Genomic DNA, 25,233 nt, shown 5'->3' with positions numbered 1-25,233 from the left:
TTCAACCTGTCTAAATCGCCTTGAAGCCTCTTAACATCCTCCTCACCACTCACATTCCCACCAAGTTAAACTTGGAAATATTACATTTGGTTCCCTCATCCAAATCATTGATGTATATTGTGAATAGCTGGGGCCCAAGCACTGATCCCTGCGGTACCCCAAAGTCACCGCCTGCCACTCTGAAAAAGATCCATTTATTCCTACTCTCTGATTCCTGTCTGCTAACCAATTCTCAATCGATACCAATATATGACTTTAATTTTACACACTAACCTCTTATGTGGGACCTTATCAAAAGCTTTCTGAAATTCCAAATACACCACATCCACTGGTTCTCCTAGTCTAGTCTGCTAGTTATGTTCTCAAAAAACTCCAAAACGTTTGTTAAACATGATTTACCTTTCATAAATCCATGTTGACTTTGTCTAATTCCGCGGATCTTTTCTAAGTGTCCTGAACAATACTACAGTCTCAGAATTAACAAAATAAGGTACAGGACAACACTAGAGTGTTAGAATCACTGCAATACAGGACAATATTACAGTGTTAGAATCACTGTAATGCAGGACAGTATTACAGTGTTAGAATAACTGTAAAACAGTACGATTCCACAGTGTGAGAATTATTTTAATATAGGATAATACTATAGAGTTAGAATCACTGTAAAGCAGGACAATACTACAGTGTTCGAGTCAATGTTTTGAAAGAAGATGATACTATTTTTACATCCAGAAATTCATGTCTGCTGCTTGGTTACATGAAGGATTAAATGCAGAGACACCTGCGTTAGTTTTCATGTATTGATTAACTGGCTTTAGTACCAAACTTCACACATTCTCAAGGGGATTATGTAAGGGAAAGAAAGTTTAAGAAACAGCACAAAAGATAAAGGAACTTGTTCAAATCATTAACTAGATAATTACACTCAATGTTCCATTGATTTTTGTAAATGGTGTCACTAGTTTAATACTAAATTTTCAAACCTCATTGTACCCTTACATGTGCTGTTTTCTTTCCAAAAATAAATATTCTGAACTCATTAAGCTTAAGTCCGTAAAGCTCTTTTTTGAACTAATCCATCAGTGATTCCTGATTTGCTTTCCTTTGTCTTGCTTTGCCACAAAAGCTCCTGTTTCCCTCCTGTGGACATGGTAGTGGATATGGTGACGTAGAGGAAACTCAGGAAGAAATATTGAATAACTTGCTTATTTCTGCACCGGAAGAAGATTTAATGAATCACATGAGTCATTGAAGTTATCATTGTCAGTAGAATAGACTGTGTTGTATAGAAATTACCATTTGTATATAACAGAAGTTTCAGCTTAAATGCATTTTCAAAGTGGGTGAAATAAAGATGGCAAGCCATTAAATTCCTTGAAAGCGCCATTGGACCTTCCTGTTGTCCTTGTTTCAGACATAGCTGCCTACAATCTTATGATCACTCCCTTTTCCTGGTTTGGAAGGATCAAGCATTAAGAACACCTAGACAATTCGGCCTCAAAGATGGTTTATTTCATGCTTGAGTAATGGGGCTTGTATAAACATTAGGCTCCATAACTTCCTCAATCTGTGACAGAATGTCACTTTTACCACTGATTCAACAGATTGTAATTGTGGCAACATTTCCAGAAGGTGACTGAACAAAGCAAAATTATAACATTAATGTGAGAGAAAAGAAGTTCCACTCATGATGTATCACCAACTGTGATAATGTTGGTTTAGGCCTGATAATTTAGGCGTAGTTCATTTAATTGTTAACGTTGTGCATTTCTTGAGAGGGACTCTTCCACTTGAATAGAAGATCACAGATTTCTGGGGCATTGGCCATAGCACTGCACTTTAATCTAGCATCAATATCAAATAAATTTCCTTATTCATTTTGAGATTACTATAATAAACACATTGATTAATGCAATCCAAGGATGATTGCAAAGAGAGTGAGAAAGTAAACACTAAGTAGAGTGTTGTTGCTTTTATGCCAATTATTCAGGTCCATTCTAGGTAAATCACATTTACCACAATTGATTACCCTGTGGTTGGACCTCTGGAAGCGTCAAGAGAAAATTTGCTTTTAACGCTTGTATTTTTTTCATAATTTACTGAGGCATACTATATCGTGCTGTGTTTATATAATATGGGAGTGATGGATTTGAACATAAAGGGTTGAATCTGCTATGATGAAAATTGCCTCTTGCACTAAATTTAGTGTGCATTCTGTATGTCATATGATTAAAATCTAACTATAGCAGTTTATTGAAATGGTTTGTATTTAGAAATAACCAAGCCTTTTATTAACTGTATTCAAGGAACATGGAATGCAATTGGAAATAAGTTTTAGGTTAGTGATTGCTTATGCATGTTTGCCACCCCCCCCCCCCCCCCCCCCCCCCACTCCAAGCCCCCTCACCCCTCTCTCTTCCCTCTGCCTACTTTGGTTGGGAATTTGACCTCTTAAAATGCCCAGGGATACATCCATGAGTTATATTCATAGCAAGAAAGGCAAGCATTTAGACAGAGCCTTTCATGACCACAAGATGTCCAAAAGCACTTGGCAACGAATGAAGCATTTTTTAAGTTTGAATGCCATTGTCATGTAGTGTAAATCATGTCTGCACTGTGGACGGGTTAATTAGATTGTATTTTCTGAATGCTGGCTGATCTTCGGAAGATTGGAATAGGTGAAGGCCATTCAGCCCCATCAAGCCTATTCTTCCATTCAATTAGACCATGGCTCCAACTCCACCTACCTGCTTTGGTTCCACAACCCTTAACAAAGATCTATCAAGCTCAGTTTCTAAATTTTCAACTTACCTCCAGCCTCAAGGACATTCCAGGGGAGAGGGTTCCAGATTTCCACAACCCTTTGTTTCTAATAGTTGCTTTACATGACTATGCATAAGTTGCTTTGTACATGTGACCATTGGGTATGCTGGTTACTGGAGTTGGTTAGAAATTTAAGGAGATTCCCATTAGAAATAGGAAGATCCAGCAGGGGGCAGGAGGAATGTTAAAAAGCTGGAAGATGTCCAAACAAAGGATGGCAATCAATCCAGAGTTACGAAAGCACAGAAGCTGATCCTTGAAAGAGTTACCACTGCCCCAATAAACGTTGGGCTGGATTTTGGCGGGTCGGCAGGATCTCGCCCACTGCTCAGAGATCTAGTGGGGAACCCCCATCTGTTCTGTCAGGCAGTTCCAATGGAATCAAATGCCCATCAGGCACTTAAGCGGCCACCGTCAGGCCTCCCCCATGACTGAGGCCCCTGGCAGTGGAAGTCCCACCAACTCTGAGCTGCCGGCCACTCAGAGGCTGGCAGCTAGTCGTTGCCACCAGCACCGGCAGAAGAGGCGCAGACTGACTAAGAAGTGCCACTAGCTTTAACTCACACTAGCCACAAACCAGCCCTATTTATTTCATAGCCCATTGAGTTAACTCTTTGATTAAAAGAACTGAGATTACCCATTCATCCTTTCTCAACTATGCTGCTTGACTCTGGTTAGGTTCAGTCAATAACTCACCTACTGTACAAGATTAGCAGCTTTCACTGGACAGAGCCATATAGCTTTTAAAAATAATTGAGGGGTGAGACCATTTCTGGGCCCTTGACCCAGTTCCCCGCTGATGGTGTTGTTACACAGGCTAGTCAGGTAGGCTTTGGCAAAGTGGGGGCGGGGGGAGGGGGGTGGGGGGTGGGGGGAATCAATTAGAATCCAATTAGGGGCAACCTCCCTCAGCCCCCAGGGTTCACCAGGTAGCCTCCTCACATGGTGGACGGCCCACCCTATGTTGGTAAACTGCCAGTGGCAGCTAGAAGAGGCCCTTAACTGGCCACATACATGGCCTAATTGGTCTCTGAGTGGGAGAGCTATCCCCCAGCGTCCCCACTGCTGGTAAAATGCCATGGCGGGGGGATGGCATTGGGCACTCTCACCCTCATCCAACCTTCTCTTGGCATTTTACGGGATTTCCACACCCCCACCCCACCCCACTCCACCGCCACCCAGTCCCCCTCTGGCAAAATGCAGCCCAGTAAGTCACTGAGAATAAGTGGACTCCAGCCACCCCAAGGAGAAAGGATAATGATTGTGTCAACTCCCTGGAAGGTGAGGGCTCAGGACTTCGATGGGGCAGTGTATAAGAAAGACGGGTGGGCCTTCAGACCGACATGCAGGACAGTCACAGAGCCTCTTGGGCTGGATTTTACACTGAGGGTGGGCACCCTGCACCGCAGCGTAAATTTCAGCGGGAAGCCTGCATCCATTTGACTGGCCCGCCTGCTTTAATTTTTTGGGTGACTTCCCTTTAGTTAGAATGAGGCGGGACGTCCCGCCTCATAGAGCTGCCGGCCAATCAGAAACCTGCAGCTCTGCATACCAGCCGCACCAAGCCAGGAGTAGTGACCACTGCTGGTACTGCAAAGAGGCAAAGGAGGTGGCGTTTAGTGATGGACCCAGACATTCAGGTAAGTCCAAGATCTCACTGGGGCCAGGCTGACAGGCCCCAGTGAGGGGGCATGGGGGAGTATGTTGAACAGGGCGGGGAGGAGGGTGGACATGGGGCATCAAAATTGAGGGGGGCCTCTGATTAACACAGGGGTCTGGGAAGAAGGCACCCCACACTTCCACTTAGCAACAGCCCACAGGATTAAACTTGCCAGGCTACACGCTGGGCCCAGGCCTCTCCTGAAACCCTTTATATCTGAGTGGCTGCAGGATGAGGCCCTTAAGTGAGCATTAATTGTCCGCTCACCTGTTTTCCCGCCCACAGGTGCCCTGGAAAATTCAGCCTCTCGTCTCTGTCAAGGAGCATGGACGAGCCTGGTTCCAACTTGGCACAGGGTTTCATGCAGAGCTTGGAGCTCATTCTTTCCAGTGTGGAAGTGGTGGCCCACTCCATGACAGCACTTACGGATCAATCGTGATGCAACATCAGGTGGCTGATGTCTCATCTTCCACTGCAGCACAAGCAGAAGACACTCAATACCTCAGTGCTGCAGTGGAAGCTCAGACTGAGGTCATGAGATCCACAACAAAAACAAAAATACCTGGAAAAACTCAGCAGGTCTGGCAGCATCTGCGGAGAGGAACACAGTTAACGTTTCGAGTCTGAATGACCCTTCAACAGAACTAAGTAAAAATAGAAGAGAGGTGAAATATAAGCTGGTTTAAGGGAGGGTGGGACAAGTATAGCTAGATAGAGGGCCAGTGAGCACTTAGTTCTGTTGAAGGGTCATTCGGACTCAAAATGTTAACTGTGCTCCTCTCCACAGATGCTGCCAGACCTGCTGAGTTTTTCCAGGTATTTTTGTTTTTGTTTTGGATTTCCAGCATCCGCAGTTTTTTGCTTTTATCATGAGATCCATGTTTGGTGCTATGCAGGCTCTGACTGCTGCCTCCATGATTGTGGATACCGGTCCACCAATGGACTTTCAGGCTTTGAATGGCAGTCCAGCAATCTGCCCTCCAGGAGATTTTTTAGGATTACAGAGGTACAGACATAGGGGAGTGACAGTAGCTGCATGATTGAGGAACCTGCTGTCCTCTCTCAGGATGACAGCATTTGTCCTTCTGTCATTGCCACTCCACCTACGTTCTTGTTTTTGTCTTGCAGACAGCCCTTGTCTGCTGCCATTCAGGCCAAGGTGGTGCAGTCCAGGGCCAGGCCCAGAGTTGTTTGAAGTCATCCTGCTAGGCCATCTGTAGTCTTCCCTCATGAAAATCAACAGCCTTCCACCAGCTATGCTGCAGCCATTGGGCTGGCACTGGGTAGGAGCACGAGACATACCAAAGACAGAGGCTAATGGAAAGCACATGGGTGAATAGTTCAATTTTATATACTAAGGTAAAAGCAAAATACTGCAGATGCTGGAAATATGAAATAAAAACAAAAAATGCCGGAAGAACTCAGCAGGTCTGACAGCATCTGTGGAGAGAGAAACAGATAACATTTCGCGTCTACACAACTTCTTCAGAGTCCTGCGGACTCGAAACGTTAACTCTGTTTCTCTCTCCACAGATGCTGTCAGACCTGCTCAGTTCTTCCAGCATTTTCTGTTTTTATTTAAATTTTATATATATTGTTGTAGTGCTGGATAAAGTTGGCCTGGAAGTGTTTTTTCTAGTTTCTTTTATTTCAGGATTGTGGACAAAATGATACTGTAATGGCCTGTAGTAAAGGCACCGAGAGGTGGGCAATTGTCAAGTAACTGTCATATAGGCATGGTTTCTGAGGCGAACTGAATTCTGCTGAGTTGCTCAGGGTCAGCCAGACTTGAGCGACGGTGTCCCGGATGTTTCTTTCTCTTCCTCCACCTCCTTCCCTTCCCACCCAAGGCCTTTGATGAAAGGCTTTGCCTTTGAGAGAGACATATTGGCCGAGGTTTTTGTTCCAGGGTCAGGTTTGCTGAGTCGGAAGATTTCTCTGTGGTCCTAATCTTTAAAAAGGTCACCCACAGGCTGGATAATCAGTCGGCGGGGGGTGTGGGGAGGGGGGGTGGGGGAGAGAGGGGGTGCGTGGATGTGGTGGTGGCAGGGGGGGGGGGGGGGAAGGGGGGGCGTGGATGTGGTGGTGGGGGGCCGTTGGTGGGGTTGGGGTGGACTGAAATAGGAGCCAGGGCTGCCAACCCCGGATGGAATGTGCAGGCTGCCACGTACGGAGGCGCACTGGGCGCAAGACCTGCCTCTGTGCTCCAGCACTGTGTTTAAATAAATAAAAAATAATAAAACAAATACATTCTCCCAACCCTCATCCTCCACACACCTCCTATGCACCATCCATGCCAACCTATGCCAACTCATACCTCCACCCATCCCCCATGAACCCCATACACCCATGCCAAGCCATGCCCCTCTAACCACTCCCATTGCCCCCACACAGCTTGTGCAAACTTAGTGCCAACTCATACCTCCCACCCACCACACTTTGCCTTTACCTCCTTTATGCCAACTCACTTAGCATCCTTGGACAGCATTGACAATTCCTGGACAGGTTTGACAGCTGGACAGCTCTTTGACAGCTTTGCCAGCTCCACTGAGTTTGTCTGTAAAAAGTGCATAATCATGTTCACTTTTAACAATTCCAAAGGGTGCCTTACCTTTCCTAAAGGTGTCCCAGGACTCTATCCAAAGGGGTACCTTACCCCTCCAGAGGGGTACCCTGGCTATCCAAATGAATTCACCAAGCTCAGACCACCTCTTACCTGCTCTAATCTGCACACTCTGGATTCCACACTGCTGGCCTTCCAAAATCCCACTTTAGTGGAGGGAGCTGGTGATTTAAATGGCCAGCTGCCTCTACGAATTGTGCATGCGCAAACACCAGCCCAACTCTAGTCCTGCCCCACAAAGGTGGTAATTGTCAGGTTCGAGCCTCTCCGTTGTGGTGAAAATCCAGGCCATTTTGTGTATAACGCTGCAGACTACCACAAATTTGGAGACACATTCTGATGAGTTTTGTAGGTCTCCCCCTGAACAGTCCAGGCAGTGGGACTTTTGTTTGATAATGCTGATGATTTGGTCTATGATATTTCTGGTCACTGCATGTCCGTCATTGTATGAGTACCGTTCACGCTTGGTCGGATGGTGGAGGGAGTCATGAGCCATGTGTAGAGTGGGTAGCTCTTATCACCAAGCAGCCACCCTTCAGTTTGTCATGATGGCTTGAATAAGTCAGGAACGGCTGATTGGCAAAAGATAAAAGCATTGTGGCTGCTGCCAGGATAGGGGGCATTCATCGACATGATGTCCTGTGCTTGCAGTCTCACACAACTGCATGTTAAGGGAGTGGAAACCTTTGCACCTCCCCATTGAGATAGAGCACCTGCAGTGCCACGTGTGTGTAGTTGATGGCTCCCTGCATCTTTGAGAATCCTTCAAAGCCAGGTGCTTACTCACTCCTGCCTACCTCTGCTTAGAGAGAGGACAATGAAATCCTCTCTCCTTGTGTACAGCGTCTTGGCACCCTCCCTGCTGCTGCAATGCGTGGTGGGCTGTGAAATGTTGGTCACGTTGCTACCCTAGAAGGACTGCTTGGATAGAGATTGAGGACTGTGCTGATCCTTATGCTCATTGACAGCACTGTCCTCACCCTGCTCTGTGTCTGCAGGTCCGATTGGAGGAGGGGGCACAGTTCAGTTACCATCTCCTTGGTGAACCGCAGCTGTCTGCTCTTGGCTGCTGTGGAGGTAGGGGAAGTAGTCCCTAAAGACCCGTGGTGGGTCAGGGACCTCTATTGCCAGTTCTCTTCCACCTTCCTCTGCACGCAGCTTCCCCTCTCTCCTGTCTCTGCTCTGTCTCCCTGTCATGCTGCCACCCAAGAGAAACAGCAACTACAGCCCCCATGAGTGATAGCAAGCTCTCTGCTCAGAGGCCTTCAAACTCTATTGAACTCCATATCAAAGTCCAGCACCACTCTTTTCCAACTCCAACACCTTTTCAGAACTCCTCCAACAACACAGCACACAGCACTTACACTTACTCTGCAAGAGCAAAAGAAAGTCCAAAGCATCTTCACCTGAAAGTTCCCATGCTGATGTCTGTAAACAGTGCTAGTGCTATTGCGGGGGATATCAGGGAGGGAAATCCCTTGCACAGTTTAACAAATATTCAGCTGGGAGTGTTTAATAGAGGGCTTTAACAGAACTTGTGACATCCAAAATGGCAGATCGGGTTAGATGCTGAATGATGTCAAAATCTGCCCACATTGCATGCTTCCGATTGGAAGGTGTCGATATCCGAAGGGACCGGGATGTCCTTGTTCATAAATCACTGAAAGCTAACATGAAGGTGCAACAAGCAATTAGGAAGGCAAATGGTATGTTGCACTTTATTGCAAGAGGATTGAGTACAAGAGTAAATATGTTTTGCTTCAGTTACATAGAGCCTTGGTGGGACCACACCTGGAGTATTGCTTACAGTTTTGGTCTCCTTATCCAAGGAAGAATATAATTGCCACAGAAGGCTTACCAGACTGATTCCTGGGATTGTCCTATGAGGAAAGATTGAGGAGACTTGGGCCTGTATTCTCTAGAGTTTAGAAGAATGAAAGGTGACCTCATTGAGCCATACAAAATTCTAGCAGGGCTTGACAGGGTAGATGCAGCAAGGATGCTTTCCCTGGTGGGTGAGGGGCAGGGGTGGGGGGGAGGGGGGAATGCATGGGGTGGGGTGTGGTCCACTACCATGGGACACAGTCTCAGAATAAGAGGTAGGCCATTTAGGACTGAGATGAGGAGGAATTTCTTCACTCAGAGGGTGGTGAATCTTTGGAATTCTCTGCCTGAGAGGGCTGTGGAGGCTCAGTCATTGAGTGTGTTCAAGACAGAGATCAATAGATTTCTAGATATTAAAGTTACCAAGGGTTTTGGGGACAGTGTGGGAAAATGGCATTGAGACAGAGGATCAGCCAAATTGAATGTTTGAGCATGCTCGAGGGGCTGAATGGCCTACTCCTGCTGGTATATTCCTACGCGTGGCACACCCTCACTATCACCCTTTCGGGCATGGAAATCCACACACAAAGTGGTCAGAATCAGATCGGACACCATTTTTAACCTCTCCAGGCTCCTGTAGCACTGACACAAATGATATTATGGTATCCACCTTTGTGGCCCATCTCTTTTCTCAGTCTACATGCATTTCTCCCCAGCACAGGCTGTAGGAGCTGTTCCTCTTTTATTGAGAGTATTATTCAGGCAGCAATTTTTCATTTTGAGCATGTCACTTGTGTTGGAAGGATTGTGCAGACATTGTAGACTCGAAATAAATGATTCTGTAAAGTAACCCCTGGACCTAAATTTTCTTTGAAATCAGAGATTTGTTGTTTTGTTGAATGGGTGGTTTACTGCACCCATTGTACTAATTCTTGACTGTCACTTGTGATTCAGTTAAAACATGATGAGCCATGATTATAATGGGGTCCAATGGTCAAGCCAAAATGATTTTTGCAGTTGGTTAACTTGGTAAAATAACCAGGAATGCATTCTGGGAACAAATGAGCCATGTGTGTTTTGCGGTCATTAGTAGAATCGTTTTTGTGCACTGAAGGTAAGCTAAAGGAACAGACTCCTTTAACTTTAATAGCTTGCCATCAGATTGACTGATAGCATCCATATATCCTTTTACTGTGTGGTCAACTGTTGTTTGGCACTCCAGTAGCAATGAATGCACCTGCCAGCCTTTCTGAACAGAACATCATTCACCCTCTCAATTCGGCTGGGCACCAAGGACGGGTAACATCAGCAAAAGCACCTTTTGAGGCCCAAGATTACTCTACAGCTTGAAAATGAATGTTTGCCTTAATTTTAACAGGCTCAAGCAGAGTACTTAGAGTCACCACAGGTCCCTTCAATTCCAGTGTCACCCTTTGACATGACCATTCTGCTTCAGAGAGCTTCTGTCCAGTAATGATAGTATATCTAATATTAAGTCTATGTTCCAATAATATGTATCATAAAGCTCAGTCCCATTAACCTAATAGTCTGAAACGCATGCTTATTGAACTAGATTGGATACACTTGTCAGTAATTAGGTTAACTAGCATCTTTGATCCTCTTGTGGTTATGTTTGAACTCATGTATACATGGAGGATGATGCCACATTGGCCATAATCTCGGTTTTCTCCTTGACGTACTGACAATGGGAAAATGGTCCAAGGTACTTTTGCTCAGTTGGCCGCAGTCTTTGTTCAGTCTCTACACACAGATTACCTGTTGCAGAGCTTCCTCAATTTGTGCTCCAAAATTAGCCATGCCCCTAGCCAAGCTGTTGCAACATGACTACAACACTGGCATATATCAGACAATGTGGAAAATTGCTCAGATGGATCTTATCCACAAAATAACAGGACAAATCCAGTCTGACCAATTATCAACACATCATTGAGGAAAGGGGTTGTTGACAGTGCAATCGAGCAGCACTTACTCACCAATAACCTGCTTTCTGATTCTCAGCTTGAGTTTTGCCAGGGTCACTCAGCTCTAAAACTGACTTCAGCCTTGGTGTAAATATAAACACACAAGCTGAATTCCAGAGGTGAGGTGAGAGTGACTGTAGTTGACCGAGTGTGGCATCAAGGAGCCCTGGTAAAATTGAAGTCATTAGGAATCGGGAAAAATTCTCCATTGTTTGGAGCCATACCTAGCACAAAGGAAGGTGGTTGTGGTTGTTGGAGGTCAATCATGCCAGCTGCAGGACTTCACTGCAGGAGTTCCTCAGGGTAGTGTCCTCGGCCCAACTATCTTTAGCTGCTTCATCAATGACCTTCCTTCCATCCTAAGTGGGAACGTTAAGCTGATAATTGCACAATGTTCAGTTGCATTTGTAACTCCTCAGATGCTGAAACAGTCCATGTCCAAATGCAGCAAGGCCTGGACAGCATTGACACTTGGTCTAATAAGTGGCAGGTAACATGCGCGTCACACAAATACCAGGCAATAACCATCTGCCCTTGACAGTCAATGACACCATTGCTGAATTCCCCACTATCAACATCCTGGGGGTTACCATTGACCAGAAACTGAACTGGACTAGCAATATAAATACTGTGGCTACAAGAGCAGGTCAGAGACTAGGAATCCTGTGGCAAGTAACTCACCTCCTGACTCCCCAAAGGCTTTTCACTATTTGCAAAGCACAAGCCAGGAGTGTGATGAAACACTCTCCACTTGCTCCAAACCTGTAGCTTCTATCACTTTGAAGAACAAACGCAACGAATTACAAACTGCCCTAAATTTGGAATAGATTGTTGTTACTTCATCACAGCCTCAGAATCCTGGAATTCCCCTCCCCTGACAGCATTGTGGGCGTACCTAAACCCCATGGACAGCAGCAGTTCAAGAAGGTCAGCTCACCATTCAAGGGCAACAACAGAAAGTCAGTCAATGCTGGCCTTACAAGTGACACCCACATTCCGTAACTTAGCAGAGAAAAAAATTATAGATGTATTGCCTCAATTAAACAATTTAATTTTCAGGATCCAATCTTTATTTTGACAGCAAAGGGAAAGGCTAATGAATAAAAAGAAACAATGGTAACTTTGTGAATCTTATGGACAGTAGACACTGAATATATTTAAGAAGGAAATAGATAGATTTCTGGACTCTAAAGGCGTCAAGGGGTATGGGGTGAGAGCAAGAGTGCGGTGTTGAAATAGAGGATCAGCCATGAACATATTGAATGGCGGAGCAGGCTCGAAACGCCATATGACCTACTCTTACTCCTATTTTCTATTTTTCTATTATTTGATGGTATAAATTGTAGTGATAAAGCTAGTTAGCACCCAATCCTTTCAAGCCTAGACAAGAAATGAAATCGGTCAATTATTTCAACCTAGTTTTCTAATGGCTACACGTCAACAATAATTTGATGTTCGCTCTAAATGAACCCATCACTTCAAGATGCTTAAAGAATGGTTAATCCCACCTACATCCGTGATTCTTCTGACACCTTACGTCACACCAAAAATTTCCAGTTCCCTGGCCCCAACCGCTTCCTCTTCACCATGGACGTCCAATCCCTCTACACCTCCATCCCCCACCAGGATGGTCTGAGGGCCCTTAGCTTCTTCCTTGAACAGAGACCCGAACAATCCCCATCCACCACTACTCTCCTCCGTCTGGCTGAACTTGTTCTCACACTGAACAATTTCTCCTTTAACTCCTCTCACTTCCTCCAAATAAAAGGTGTGGCTATGGGTACCCGCATGGGCCCCAGCTATGCCTGACTCTTTATGGGGTATGTGGAACATTCCTTGTTCCAGTCCTAATCCGGCCCCCTCCCACAACTCTTTCTCCGGTACATCGATGATTACTTCGGTGCTGCTTCATGCTCTCGTCGGGACCTGGAAAAATTTATTAATTTTGCTTCCAATCTCCACCCTTCCATCATTTTTACATGGTCCATCTCTGACACTTCCCTTCCCTTCCTTGACCTCTCTGTCTCAATTTCTGATGTTAGACTGTCCACCAATATCCATTACAAGCCTACCGACTCCCACAGCTACCTCGACTACAGCTCCTCACACCCTGCTTCCTGTAAGGACTCCATCCCATTCTCTCAGTTCCTTCGCCTCCGCCGCATCTGTTCTGATGATGCTACCTTCAAAAACAGCTCCTCTGACATGTCCTCCTTCTTCCTTAACCGAGGTTTTCCACCCACGGTCGTTGACAGGGCCCTCAACCGTGTCCGGCCCATCTCCCGCGCATCCGCCGTCACACCTTCTCCTCCCTCCCAGAAACATGATAGGGTCCCCCTTGTCCTCACTCATCACCCCACCAGCCTCCGCATTCAAAGGATCATCCTCCGCCATTTCCGCCAACTCCAGCATGATGCCACCACCAAACACATCTTCCCTTCACCCCCCCTGGCGGCATTCCGTAGGCATCGTTCCCTCCGGGACACCCTGGTCCACTCCTCCATCACCCCCTACTCCTCAACCCCCACCTATGGCACCTCCCCAAGCCCACGCAGAAGATGCAACACCTGCCCCTTCACTTCCTCTCTCCTCACCATCCAAGGGCCTAAACACTCCTTTCAAGTGAAGCAGCATTTCACTTGCATTTCCCCTAACTTAGTCTACTGCATTCGTTGCACCCAATGCGGTCTCCTCTACACTAGAGAGACCAAACGCAAACTGGGCGACCGCTTTGCAGAACACCTGCGGTCTGTCCGCAAGAAAGACCCAAACCTCCCTGTCGCTTGCCATTTTAACACTCCACCCTGCTCTCTTGCCCACATGTCTGTCCTTGGCTTGCTGCATTGTTCCAGTGAAGCCCAACGCAAACTGGAGGAACAGCACCTCATCTTCTGACTAGGCACTTTACAGCCTTCCGGGCTAAATATTGAATTCAACAACTTTAGATCTTAAACTCCCTCCCACATCCCCACCCCCTTTCCGTTTCTTCCCCCTCCCTTTTTTTTTCCAATAATTTATATAGATTTTTCTTTTCCCACCTATTTCCATTATTTTTAAATCTATAACTGTAATACCCTGTCAGCCTTTCCACCCCACCCCCACTCGAGCTGTACCTTGAGTGTCCTGCCATCCATTCTTAATTAGCACATTTTCTTAGATAATATCACCACCTTCAACACCTCTTTGTTCTTTTTGTCTGTGACATCTTTTGATTATCTGCTCCTATCACTGCTTGCTTGTCCCTACAATCATCTCCTCCCCCCCCCAACCTTAAACCAGTTTATATTTCACCCCTCTCCTAACTTTACTCAGTTCTGCTGAAGGGTCATGAGGACTCGAAACATCAACTCTTTTCTTCTCCGCCGATGCTGCCAGACCTGCTGAGTTTTTCCAGGTAATTCTGTTTTTGTAAAGAATGGTTGCTGCACGTGGAGGAGTGCAGTGGAGGGTCTTCTCAAGCCAGGCTAAGATGTATTGTACGTGCCATCTGTTATGAGATGCAGATGAGAAGGTACAAGATGAGGTACTTGATGCTGTAATCTCACTCCAGGGCGCAGACTCTAGGGGACTGCATTTTATGTGCCCTACCAAGCATGTCTTTGGCTGGGGCGAGGGGAGCACTTAAGATAAGTTGGGCACCCACCCCACCACCTTCCTGCTCACCCCTGACCTCACTTCCATCAAATGGCGGGCAGGCACCAAAAGCAGCAGCCCACCATCTGTATTCAAAACGATAATCAAGGGTCAATTCGGCTTATTAACAATCCAATCGACCCTGATAATACACCGACCATACCATAAAACGGTTGGTGTGGGCAGATGGTTGGGAGAGGCAGCCCGATTTTTAAAATAATCTCTTCAAAAGGTGCGAGGAAGGGGGAGTTCTATCTTCAGAGGCTACCTTTTACAGATCGGGTGGGGCGGCCCCCCTAAAAAAGAACTCCCCCTTTTTTCCTACCCACATGCAGCCTTAAACCCACCACCCCCATCCCCTCCCTAAACTGCCCAAACCCTCCCTGCCCAAGACCCTAGACTTACCTGTTTCCAGGGGTCTGTGGGCTGCCTTCCCCTGCATCTTGCAGTCCTGGCAACACCCACCAACACGCTCTTGGTGATGCCAGGACTGATGGAGTTGCTGGTCAATCCAATTGGCCAGCAGCTCTTAAAGGCGGGGCCTCCTCCCCAGTGAAGGGTGGAGGTCCCACTTGATCCTTGTTTAGCCCGCCTGCAGTGCTGTTGTGGCTGCGGGGCTCCACACCATCTTTGCTTCTAGGGGCGGTGGTGGGGGGGGTAGTGAACTGCCTGCCCCCCTCCCCATAATATTCAGCCCAATGGCCCAGATTTTCCCAGATAGTCACGAATGCACCACATGACCCCTCGGAGGTCCCAACACAATGAATCCATGGGAATTGCCTGGGAAGTTTGAAATTCCAATGGGGAATTCTCCCTGCTCCCTGGAACCCTCTGAAAAAGTTTCCAAATCTGAGTTGAAAACTTTGGACAGTTGCAACCTGAATAGTTACCCAGGAAATATTAGACAGAAATGTCCTAACCAAACAACTGAGTAACTATACAAATCACCCGCCCGACTCCCGCCTTGAACCCATGATTCTTCCCGAACCTTCAGCTCTATCCTGTGACTGCAGCCTACACCCTTACCAGACCTGACCCAACCTTACCACCCCACTCTCCCTCAACTACTCAACTACACCCCACCCAACCCAACCCGAACTCACCAACCTTCCCAGCTGCTAGCCAACCTTACCCAGTTACCTTACCCACCCTACCTGTTTACCCACCCTATCCCCTTACTCACTCACTTCTCTCACCCACCCTACCCCCTAACCTACTTTACTTCCTTACTGAGCCTACCCCCTTACCCACACCTCACCCACCTTACTCACTTACCTCACCCACCCAATCCCCTTATCCACCAAACCCCCCTCACCCACCCTACCTCCTCATCTACTCTACCCACTTACTGACCACTTAACATTAATCTTTTCTCCATAGCTTTTCAAAGCAGCTTTGGGACATTTAAACCCATAACTTACCAGAATATGGCAGTTAGTGCTGTAAAAAGGGGACATGGCTTCTGCGCAGATTCCCTTCATTGATGTCTCCAAGGTTTCCTGCGCTGAGTCACTTTGGAAGGATCTTCCATTGGAAGATTGCCCAGAAAAATCAGAGGAAGTTATGAGTGTATTTTTTTGTCTGATCATGTTTGGCAATAGGGGTTCCGATCCTGATGGGAAGATTTGGGCTAATGTTAGCACTTCACTCCTGTGCTGAGGGAGTGTTGCACTGTCAAAGGTTCTATCTTTAATAAAGGTAGAACTTAGAACTTGTCTTCCCTCTCAGATAGACATAAAAAGTCTTGTAGTACTATTCAAAGAAGAACAGGAGAATTCTGCTAGTGTCCTGACCAACACCAGGAAAATGGATCATCTCATCACTTCTTGTTTACAGTTGCGGGAACTTGCTAAGCATAAATTGACTGCTGCACGATCATACCACAAAAGGATGTAATTGAAAGTGAAGTGTTTTGGAACAATATGAGGACATGATAGGTACTTTATAAATGCAGTTTTGTTGTTTCTTTAACATAAAGTCAAAAAATGTAAAACCCATCTATTCTTCAGCACAATTCATTTTATTGAGAATAATAATTTATTAAAATTATATTTGGTTTATTTGTTCTCAGGATGTGGATGATGTTGGCAGAACAATTTATTGTTCATCCTGAGCTGCCCAGAGGGCAGGTTTCCTCCAGCACAACAACTGAGGGACTTACTGGGCCACTTTTGGTGTGGTTTAGACTTGTATGCGGACTAGACTAAGCAAATATGCCAAGTTTCCTTTCCTAATGGCCAATACTGGCCCAGATGGGCTTTTAATGCCATCCAGTAGCTTTCATGATCAGTTATCTGGTGTTAGCTCACATTCTTGTAAGGTTTACTGCAATCACTTTCCTCTAATGGGATTTGAACTCATGACCTCTGGGTTGCTAGTCCACAACCAATCATCACAAATACATGGAATGGATTGCATTAATTTTAATGATTCACAATGAACAGAGAAAAAAAATAGTTCAAGTGCATGTTACTTTAAATAAGCACCAAGATTAATAGAATATGCCAATCTCATCAAATGGACCTTTTGCACTAGTGATCAACAATGAAGTGGACATAGTAACATTGGTCTGGCACCTTGCTGGAGTCTTGATTGTTCATCATCTGCAAATGCTACTGTACATAACACCTACAAATTCAGTTTTCAGCTCAGTACTGTAGTCTCGGTGAAATTATAAAGGAGCAGAAACAATAAACAAGGAGTGTTGCATTGGTAGACTTTATATATCCGCTCAGCCTGATATTGAACTCCATTCATATTCATTGACAATGGTCGAACTGAATGTCGGATGAGTAGCATAAGGGTCTGTCATCCCCACCCATCTCCAATTTCACCTTCCACAGATAGGGTGGCTAACCATTCCTATTGTGTTGGACTTTATAACCCTATTACAAGAGAGCTGTAAGAATGAGCAGAGGTCTGGATAGGAAATATTTAAATTCCGTAGCTAATCCAGTTTGCATAGTTAGGAAATTAGCAGCAGCTCCTTGTTTCCCTCATGGGTTAATTTTGTTTTTTCAAGAATAAAAAGGATGAGAAACTGTTTCAGTTAAAAGAACCTAGTTATGGTGGCTGAGAAGTACTAAATGTAAGAGTAAAACATAACAATTTGCAACATACCAGTAGAAATCTCATCTTTGAACACAAATGAAGATGTATCTAAGACACTCTAACAATGTGCCAAGTAATCGCTCTGAGATGTTGGTAAGTTTCAGTAAAGTATCCAAAGAAGTATAGGGTCACAAAGATAATGAGTGCTCAATAGAAAACAAACTTTGATCCTCAAAGTAGTCAAAGCTACAGACCTAATTATCAAATTAATCATCAGGCAGAAGATAACTAATCAAGAGAATATATAGGATTGTGAGGACGAATCCACAGAACAATCCACTGCACAAAAGCAGTCCATCTAACAAGAATTGCGTAACTTTTTTTAAATTCGTTCATGGGATAGGCTGTGGGCATCTGGCTGGGCCAACATTTATGAGAGCATTTGTTAAGAATTGTCCACCCCTAATTGCCCTTGAGAACTAACTTGGCATGGCTAGGCCATTTTGGAGGGTATTTTTGTTCAAAGAGTCAACCACATTGCTGTGAGTCTGAAGTCACATGTAGGCCAGACCAGGTAAGGACGGCAGATTTCCTTTCCTAAGGGCATTAGTGAACCAGATGGGTTTTTACAACAATTGACAGTGGTTTCATGAACATCATTAGACTTTTAATTCCAGATTTTTTTTTATTGAATTCAAACTCACCATCTGCCGTGGTGGGATTTGAACTCAGGAATCTGGAGGTACCGCTACACCACCGCCTCCCCGTAACTTAAAAAAAGCATATCTTTCATGCAAGCTGAGGAGAGACCAGCAACATAATGAAGACAAGGGGTGAAAATGTGTTTAGATATTCAATTGGTGGACATTTTTTTACTTTGAGACTGGATTCAGAGCCATCTCATCTCCTACCCCCAACCACTCAACAGCTTGAGGCCCTAGATCTAAACAGGAGGAGGCCATTCAGCCCCTCAGCATTGTCATGACCAAGATGGGAGGAATACACTGTCTCTAGTTCCACTACTCCATGGGTCACAACATATATTTAAATGATTTTTCCAGCTCACTATATGGCCAAATGTGTGCTTCAGCTATTAATCGCCGAATAGCCACTCAATGCCCAGGTTTCTTCAATAAACAACAAAATTATCAGTTTATTATAAAACTCGTCTTGTCAAGTAGTAAGGAAGAGTTTATTAACATACAGTATGAGATGTGATGTTTGTCCAACAAGGACTGCAACATGGGGTTGCAATGAACTTTATTTATTTTATTCCAGTCCAGCCGATGGACAATCTCCTTTCACAATGATAAGTGCAACCTTGCTATTTGATCTCCATATTTAGCTTGAATGGACATTTTCCAAGTATATTCATAGGCTCACCAGTGTAGGTGTTAAGCTGGAGGAGGGTTTTCTCTAATGGGTATTTCTTGAAACTTTTCTCCCATGTCTTCTCTGAAGCAATAGAAACAGCTGCTCCAGTGTCAACCTCCATTTCAACCATTTTACCATTTAAGGCAATGTCAACCTTTAGGCCTTCATCTAGTTTCAGATCAGACTGAATGCAATACAATTGCTCTTCTGCATTGTCGCTGTTAGTTTCGCTTTCTGTCTCGTCTGGACTCGTATTACTTTTATATTTTGTTTCCAAGTAATGCGTCTTTTTAACCTGCCTGTTTATGTTCAAGCATGACTTGTCTGTGTGCTCCTCATGATGCCCTTTTCTTGGTGATACTGCTTTACTGCGATCAGCCTTTGATCTACATGCACGCTGTATGTGTCCTTTTTTCCACAGTAGTGACAGTCAGCAGTTTTCCACTTACAGCCCTACTATGCCCTATTCTATTACAGCGGTAACATGTTTGAAAGCAAGTATGCTTTGACTTTACTATTTTAGCTTCGGCATTGTTAGAACATGCTTTCAAATCTCTAGATTGTTTCTCTGCTATTTCTATGCTTTCTGCAATCTCGAACATTTTCTTCAGTGTCAACTCTTGCTCCGCTAACGATCTACGCTGAATTATTTCATTTCTTAATCCACAAACCAAGCTATCACACAATATTTCTTCCAGGTAACCTTTAAAGTCACAAAGTTCCGCTAATTTTCTCAACTCAGTCTGGAACTGGGAAACCAACTCACTCTCATGCTGTTCTCTTCGGTGAAACTTGAATCTCTCGGCAACAATTGCTGGTCTGGGATTGAAGTGCTTTTTCAAAACGTCTTCAAGCTCTTTAAAGCTTTGATCTGCTGGCTTGTCAGGAGTAATGAGATTTGTCAGTGAAGTGAAATTTTTCATTCCGATGACTGTTAGAAACATTGAAGCCTGCTTTTCCTCTTCAATATCATTCACAATGAAAAGTTGTTCCATTTGTTCAACATAAACTACAAAGCCCATAATAGCTGGATCAAAAGCCTCGAAAGCCCCAAAAATGATGATCGCATCCATGTCGCCATTTGAAGTGTTTTGTCACTTCTTAACAATTAAGAATACACACACACGTATACACAGCTATCTGCTTCTGAACCCCAGCTTCCAGTGTAAAAAAAACCAGAAGGTTCCTTTATTTATTATTCTGCATCAGAGGGTTAAACATCTGGGACTTAGCACACCCCATTGTCAGGATTTTTTAATATAACACTTCTTTTTAACTAAAATATACTTTTACAAAAAAGCATAAATGTTAAACATAAACATCACATGAAATATGAAAGTATAATAATTACTCTTTCTAAATACACTAACTGTCACACACACACAGTCACTCGCCAGGAAAATAAAATAAAATAGAGGAATTCTCCCAAAAGGTTAAAAGTCAATGGTTCAAGGGAAGAGAAGATGGTGGAGTCCTTGAAATGGCATCTGGGTTATACAGAGAGAGAGAAAGAGAGAGTGAAGCCCAACGCAAACTGGAGGAACAGCACCTCATCTTCCGACTAGGCACTTTACAGCCTTCTGGGCTGAATATTGAATTCAACAACTTTAGATCTTAAACTCCCCCTCCCCCCATCCCCACCCCGTTTCTTTTCCCCCCCCACCCGCCTTTTTTTTTAATAATTTATATAGATTCTTCTTTCCCCACCTATTTCCATTATTTTTAAATCTAAAACTAAAACCTTTAGTCTTTCCACCCCACCCCCACTAGAGCTGTACTTTGAATATCCTGTTTTCCATTCTTAATTAGCACTTTTCTCAGACAAAGACCACCACCTTCAACACCTCTTTGACCCTTTTGTCTCTGACATCTTTTGATTATCTGCTCACACTACACCCTCAATGTGTCTCTTCCCCCCCACCCACCTTAAACCAATTTATATTTCTCCCTTGTTGAAACTATGCTTCAGTTCTGCCGAAGAGCCATGAGGGCTCGAAACGTTGACTGATTTCTTCTCCGCCGATGCTGCCAGACTTGCTGAGTTTTTCCAGGTAATTCTGTTTTTATTTTGTTCTGGGTTATACAGCTGGGTTCTCAGCACTGGTCTGCGAAATAATGACACGTGCACTACTTTCCAGGTGGACTTGAGGAAATCTTGTAGACACTTAATTGCGGAGCGTAAAGCAACTTAGGAGCAACTTCTATTCATGCCCAGCTTTGGACTGACCCTGGACTGTAAAGACCTGTGGTCTTCTTTACACAAGCAGTTGATCCTTCTTTTCTCCAAACCAAAACCAAACCCAGCTTTTTAAACAGTTTTCCAGGCATGTTTTTTTTCCAAAGCCATGAACCACCATATGACCTCTTTTGTAAACAGTCCACCAGGGTCAAGAGGTGTCCAGTTTCTTCAAAACTGTTAATTACCTTTTCTTATAAAATGCTGTCTTTTCCAGGAACAGCAGCAACCAGAGTCCTTGCATTAACCCTTTAAGGGACAGTGTCTTTTAAAAACACAAACAATCTTCCAGTATGTGCTTAGTCCTCAAAGATGAACCATTTCCTGTGATTAAAGTGTTTATAGCACCATGTGCATCACAAACTCCAGTCCTCCATGTGCTCCACATGCCTCTGCGCGTGCCAGAAACCACCCAGCAAATAAACCCATCAACAGCCTCACCCCATAAACTGATCAATCAGAAAAGTTGGACAGACAGAAAACAATTATTATTAGTCTAGGTTGCAATTGATTCCCACTATGTACGCCTTGTTGATGAGCAACAAACAGCAAAGTAAAAGCTCGCATCAGAACTATATCACAACCAGCTGACAACATGAGGGAAAAAGAAGCGTAGCGTTCATTTAGAGGATGGAACTATGTGACAGGTCTAGACAAGTGATGGTAGTTGAGTGAAGAAGATACGGAAACTGAGTAGGAATGAGCTGACAGTTATAGTTGTCAATGTGCAGAGATAAAATAAACTGAAAGAACCACGTAAACTTGTTGACATGACTGTTCGACAGAAGTGAGTGAGTGAACGAGTAAACAGAAAGGAGTGGCATAATTGGACAATGGAGAATATGACAAAGCTAAGTGATAAAGCTGGTCCATAAAATAGAACAATTTTCTCATTCTCACATGCAACATGTCTCATTTAGTTCAACACGTCATATTAGGCAGTGAACTGGGTGAAGGATGAGATGCAGCTGCAACTGAGAAGAAGTTTTATGGAAAGCAATGTGGAGGAAAACAAATCTAAAATCTATTCTCCAGTCACAGTCAATGACATAAACTACATTTTTCCTGCTGACTATATAGAAAACATCACTGAATGTTTTCCACATGATATTTTAGTAGTGGCCTCCTGCATTTTATATTTATACAACTCCCACTCATTCTTCCCTTTTATGTCCGGGTTTTCAATTTTAACTAGCGATATATTCTAGGGTAACTTAGCAAGTAAAAGTTAAAAATCCTGTGATGTTATGTAGAAGAATGCGTGGACATTACTCTTTGGGGAACCTTGGTAAGAAAAAAGCTTCAACTACATTTGACAGTTGCATGAGAAATATTGAATCCCCTCCAAATAAATGTCTCCAAGTCAATGAGTTTTCTGAAGCGTTGGTCGATTTGATAAATAAAGAAAATGCAGTACATCTAGTCAATCCAAAATTTTAGAAGGCATTCAATAAGGTGCCTGCCAAGGAGCTCATTAGAAAAGTTCAGCCATATGGCGCAAGAGGAAATGTAGCAGCGCAGAGAGAAAGTTGGTCATTGGACTAATAAATGAGAAGTTAGGGTAAGCGGGTGTTCTTGATATATTCAGATGATTTAGACTTTTTTATCTTTATTCTTTCTTGGGATGTGGCTGCCACTGGCCAGGCCAGCATTTGTTGCCCATTTCAGTCCATTTCAGAGGGCAGTTACAGGTCTGGAGTCACATATAGGCCAGACCAGGTAAGAATGGCAGATTTCCTTCCTTAAAGAACATTAGTGAGCCAGATGAGTTTTTACAACAGAAAGCCGATGGTCAGCTGTAAATGTATTCAACAGCATGCACTGTTCCTTTGCTGATGACCACAAAAACTGGGCCAATATATTCAACAAAAATGGCACTAAAATCCATTTTTCAGTTTTAATGTTATTTTGAGTATATTTCAATGGAATTAAGAAAAGAGAATAAAGGCTTGTATTTATATAACACCTTTCAGAATGTCCCAAAGTGCTTTTTAGCCAATAGTGTAGCCATTGTTGTAAAGTAGGAAGTATGGCAGCCAATTGGTGCACAGCAAGCCCCCACAAACATATGATAATGAGCAGGTAATCTGTTTTTTAATGTTGCTGTTTGAAGGTTATTAGCCAGGACAACAAGGAAAACTCCTCTGCTCTTCACAAAGTGCCATAGGAACTTTTACGTCCACCTGAAAGGGCAGATGTGTCCTTGGTTTAATTCCTCATCAGAAAGAAGGTGCCTTCAACAGTACACCACCCCTCAGTACTGTACTAGACTTGTCAGCCTTGATTATGCACTCATTTTTTATATTTGTTCACAGGATTTGGGCGTCGCTAGCTGGACCAGCATTTATTGCCCATCGCTAATCCCTTGAGAGCTGAGTGGCTTGCTGGGCCATTTCAGAGGGCATTTAAGAGTCAACCATATTGCTGTGGGTCTGGAGTCAGATGTAGGGCAGACCAGGTAAGGATGGCATATTTCCTTCCCTAAAGGACATTAGTGAACCAGATGGTTTCTTCTGACAATGGTCTCATGGTCATCATTAGACTTTTAATTCCAGATTTTTTATTGAATTAAAATTTCACCATCTGCTGTGGTGAATTCAAATCCAGGTCCCCAGAGCATTACCCTGGGTATCTGGAGCACTAGACCAGTGACAATACTGCTACATCACTGCCTCCCCTCATATCTATGTACTATGACTTGAATCTTCAATCTTTTGACTTGAGATAAGACGGTTGCGCACTAAGTTATGGCCGAAAGGGTTGGTTATCTCAATCTGAATTCTTAAAAATTACTACCCGACGGTGGCCGTTGAAGTCAGACATAGAAAAGGCTGTTAAAATCCTTGGAATGTTACACCAACAAGAGTTCAGAAGAAGGAGGAGAAAATTGCAAGAATAAAAAATATTATTTGTTGTGTGTCTTTTTTTATTCATTCATGGGATATGGGCATCATTGGCTAGGCCAGCATTTATTGTCCATCCCTAATTGCCCTTGAGAAGGTGGTGGTGAGCTGCCTACTTGAACCACTGCCATCCATGTGGTGTAGGTGCATCCAAAGTGCTGTTAGGGAGAGAGTTCCAGGATTTTCACCCAGCGACACTGAAGGAACAGCGATATATTTCCAAGTTAGGATGGTATGTAGCTTGAAAGGGAACTTCCAGGTGGTGGTGTTCCCATCTGTTTGCTGCCCCAGTCCTTCTAGATGGTAGTGGTCATCTATTTGGAAGGTGCTGTCTATGGAGTCTTGGTGAGTTCCTGCAGTGTATCTTGTAGATGGTACACACTACTGCTACTATGTGTTGATGGTAGAGGGAGTGAATGTTAGTGGAAGGGGTGCCAATCAAGTGGACTGCTTTGTCCTGGATGGTGTCAAGCTCCTTGAGCGTTGTCGGACCTGCACGCATCCAGGAAAGTGGAGAGTATTCCATCATACTGCTGACTTGTGCCTTGTAGATGGTGGACAGACTTTAGGGAGTTACTTGTTGAAGGATTTCTATCCTTTGACCTGCTGTTGTAGCTACACCTTTTATATAGCGAGTCCAGTTCAGTTGCAGGTCAATAGCAACCCTCAGGATCTTGATATTGGGGGATTTAGTGATGGCAATGCCATTGAATGTCATGGGGCAATGGTTAGATTCTCTTTTGTTGGAAATGGTCATTGCCTGGCACTTGTGTGGCACGAATGATACTTGCCACTTGTCAGCCCAAGCCAGGATATTGCCTAGGTCTTGCTACATTTGGACATGGACTGCTTCAGTATCTGAGGAGTCGTGAATTGTGCTGAACATTGTGCAATCATCAGCGAACATCCCCACTTCTGACGTTATGATTCAAGGAAGGTCATTGATGAAGCAGCTGAAGATGGTTGGGCCGAGGACACTAACCTGAGGAACTCCTGCATTGATGTCCTGGGACTGAGATGATTGACCTCCAACAGCCACAACCATCTTCCGTTGTGCTAGGTATGACTCCAACCAGTGAAAAGTTTTCCCCCTGATTCCCATTGACTGCAGTTTTGCTAAGGCT

Source organism: Cetorhinus maximus, chromosome 5, assembly GCF_964194155.1.
Source record: "Cetorhinus maximus chromosome 5, sCetMax3.hap1.1, whole genome shotgun sequence".
Lineage (NCBI taxonomy): Eukaryota > Metazoa > Chordata > Chondrichthyes > Lamniformes > Cetorhinidae > Cetorhinus > Cetorhinus maximus.
Note: the sequence above shows the minus strand (reverse complement) of the source record.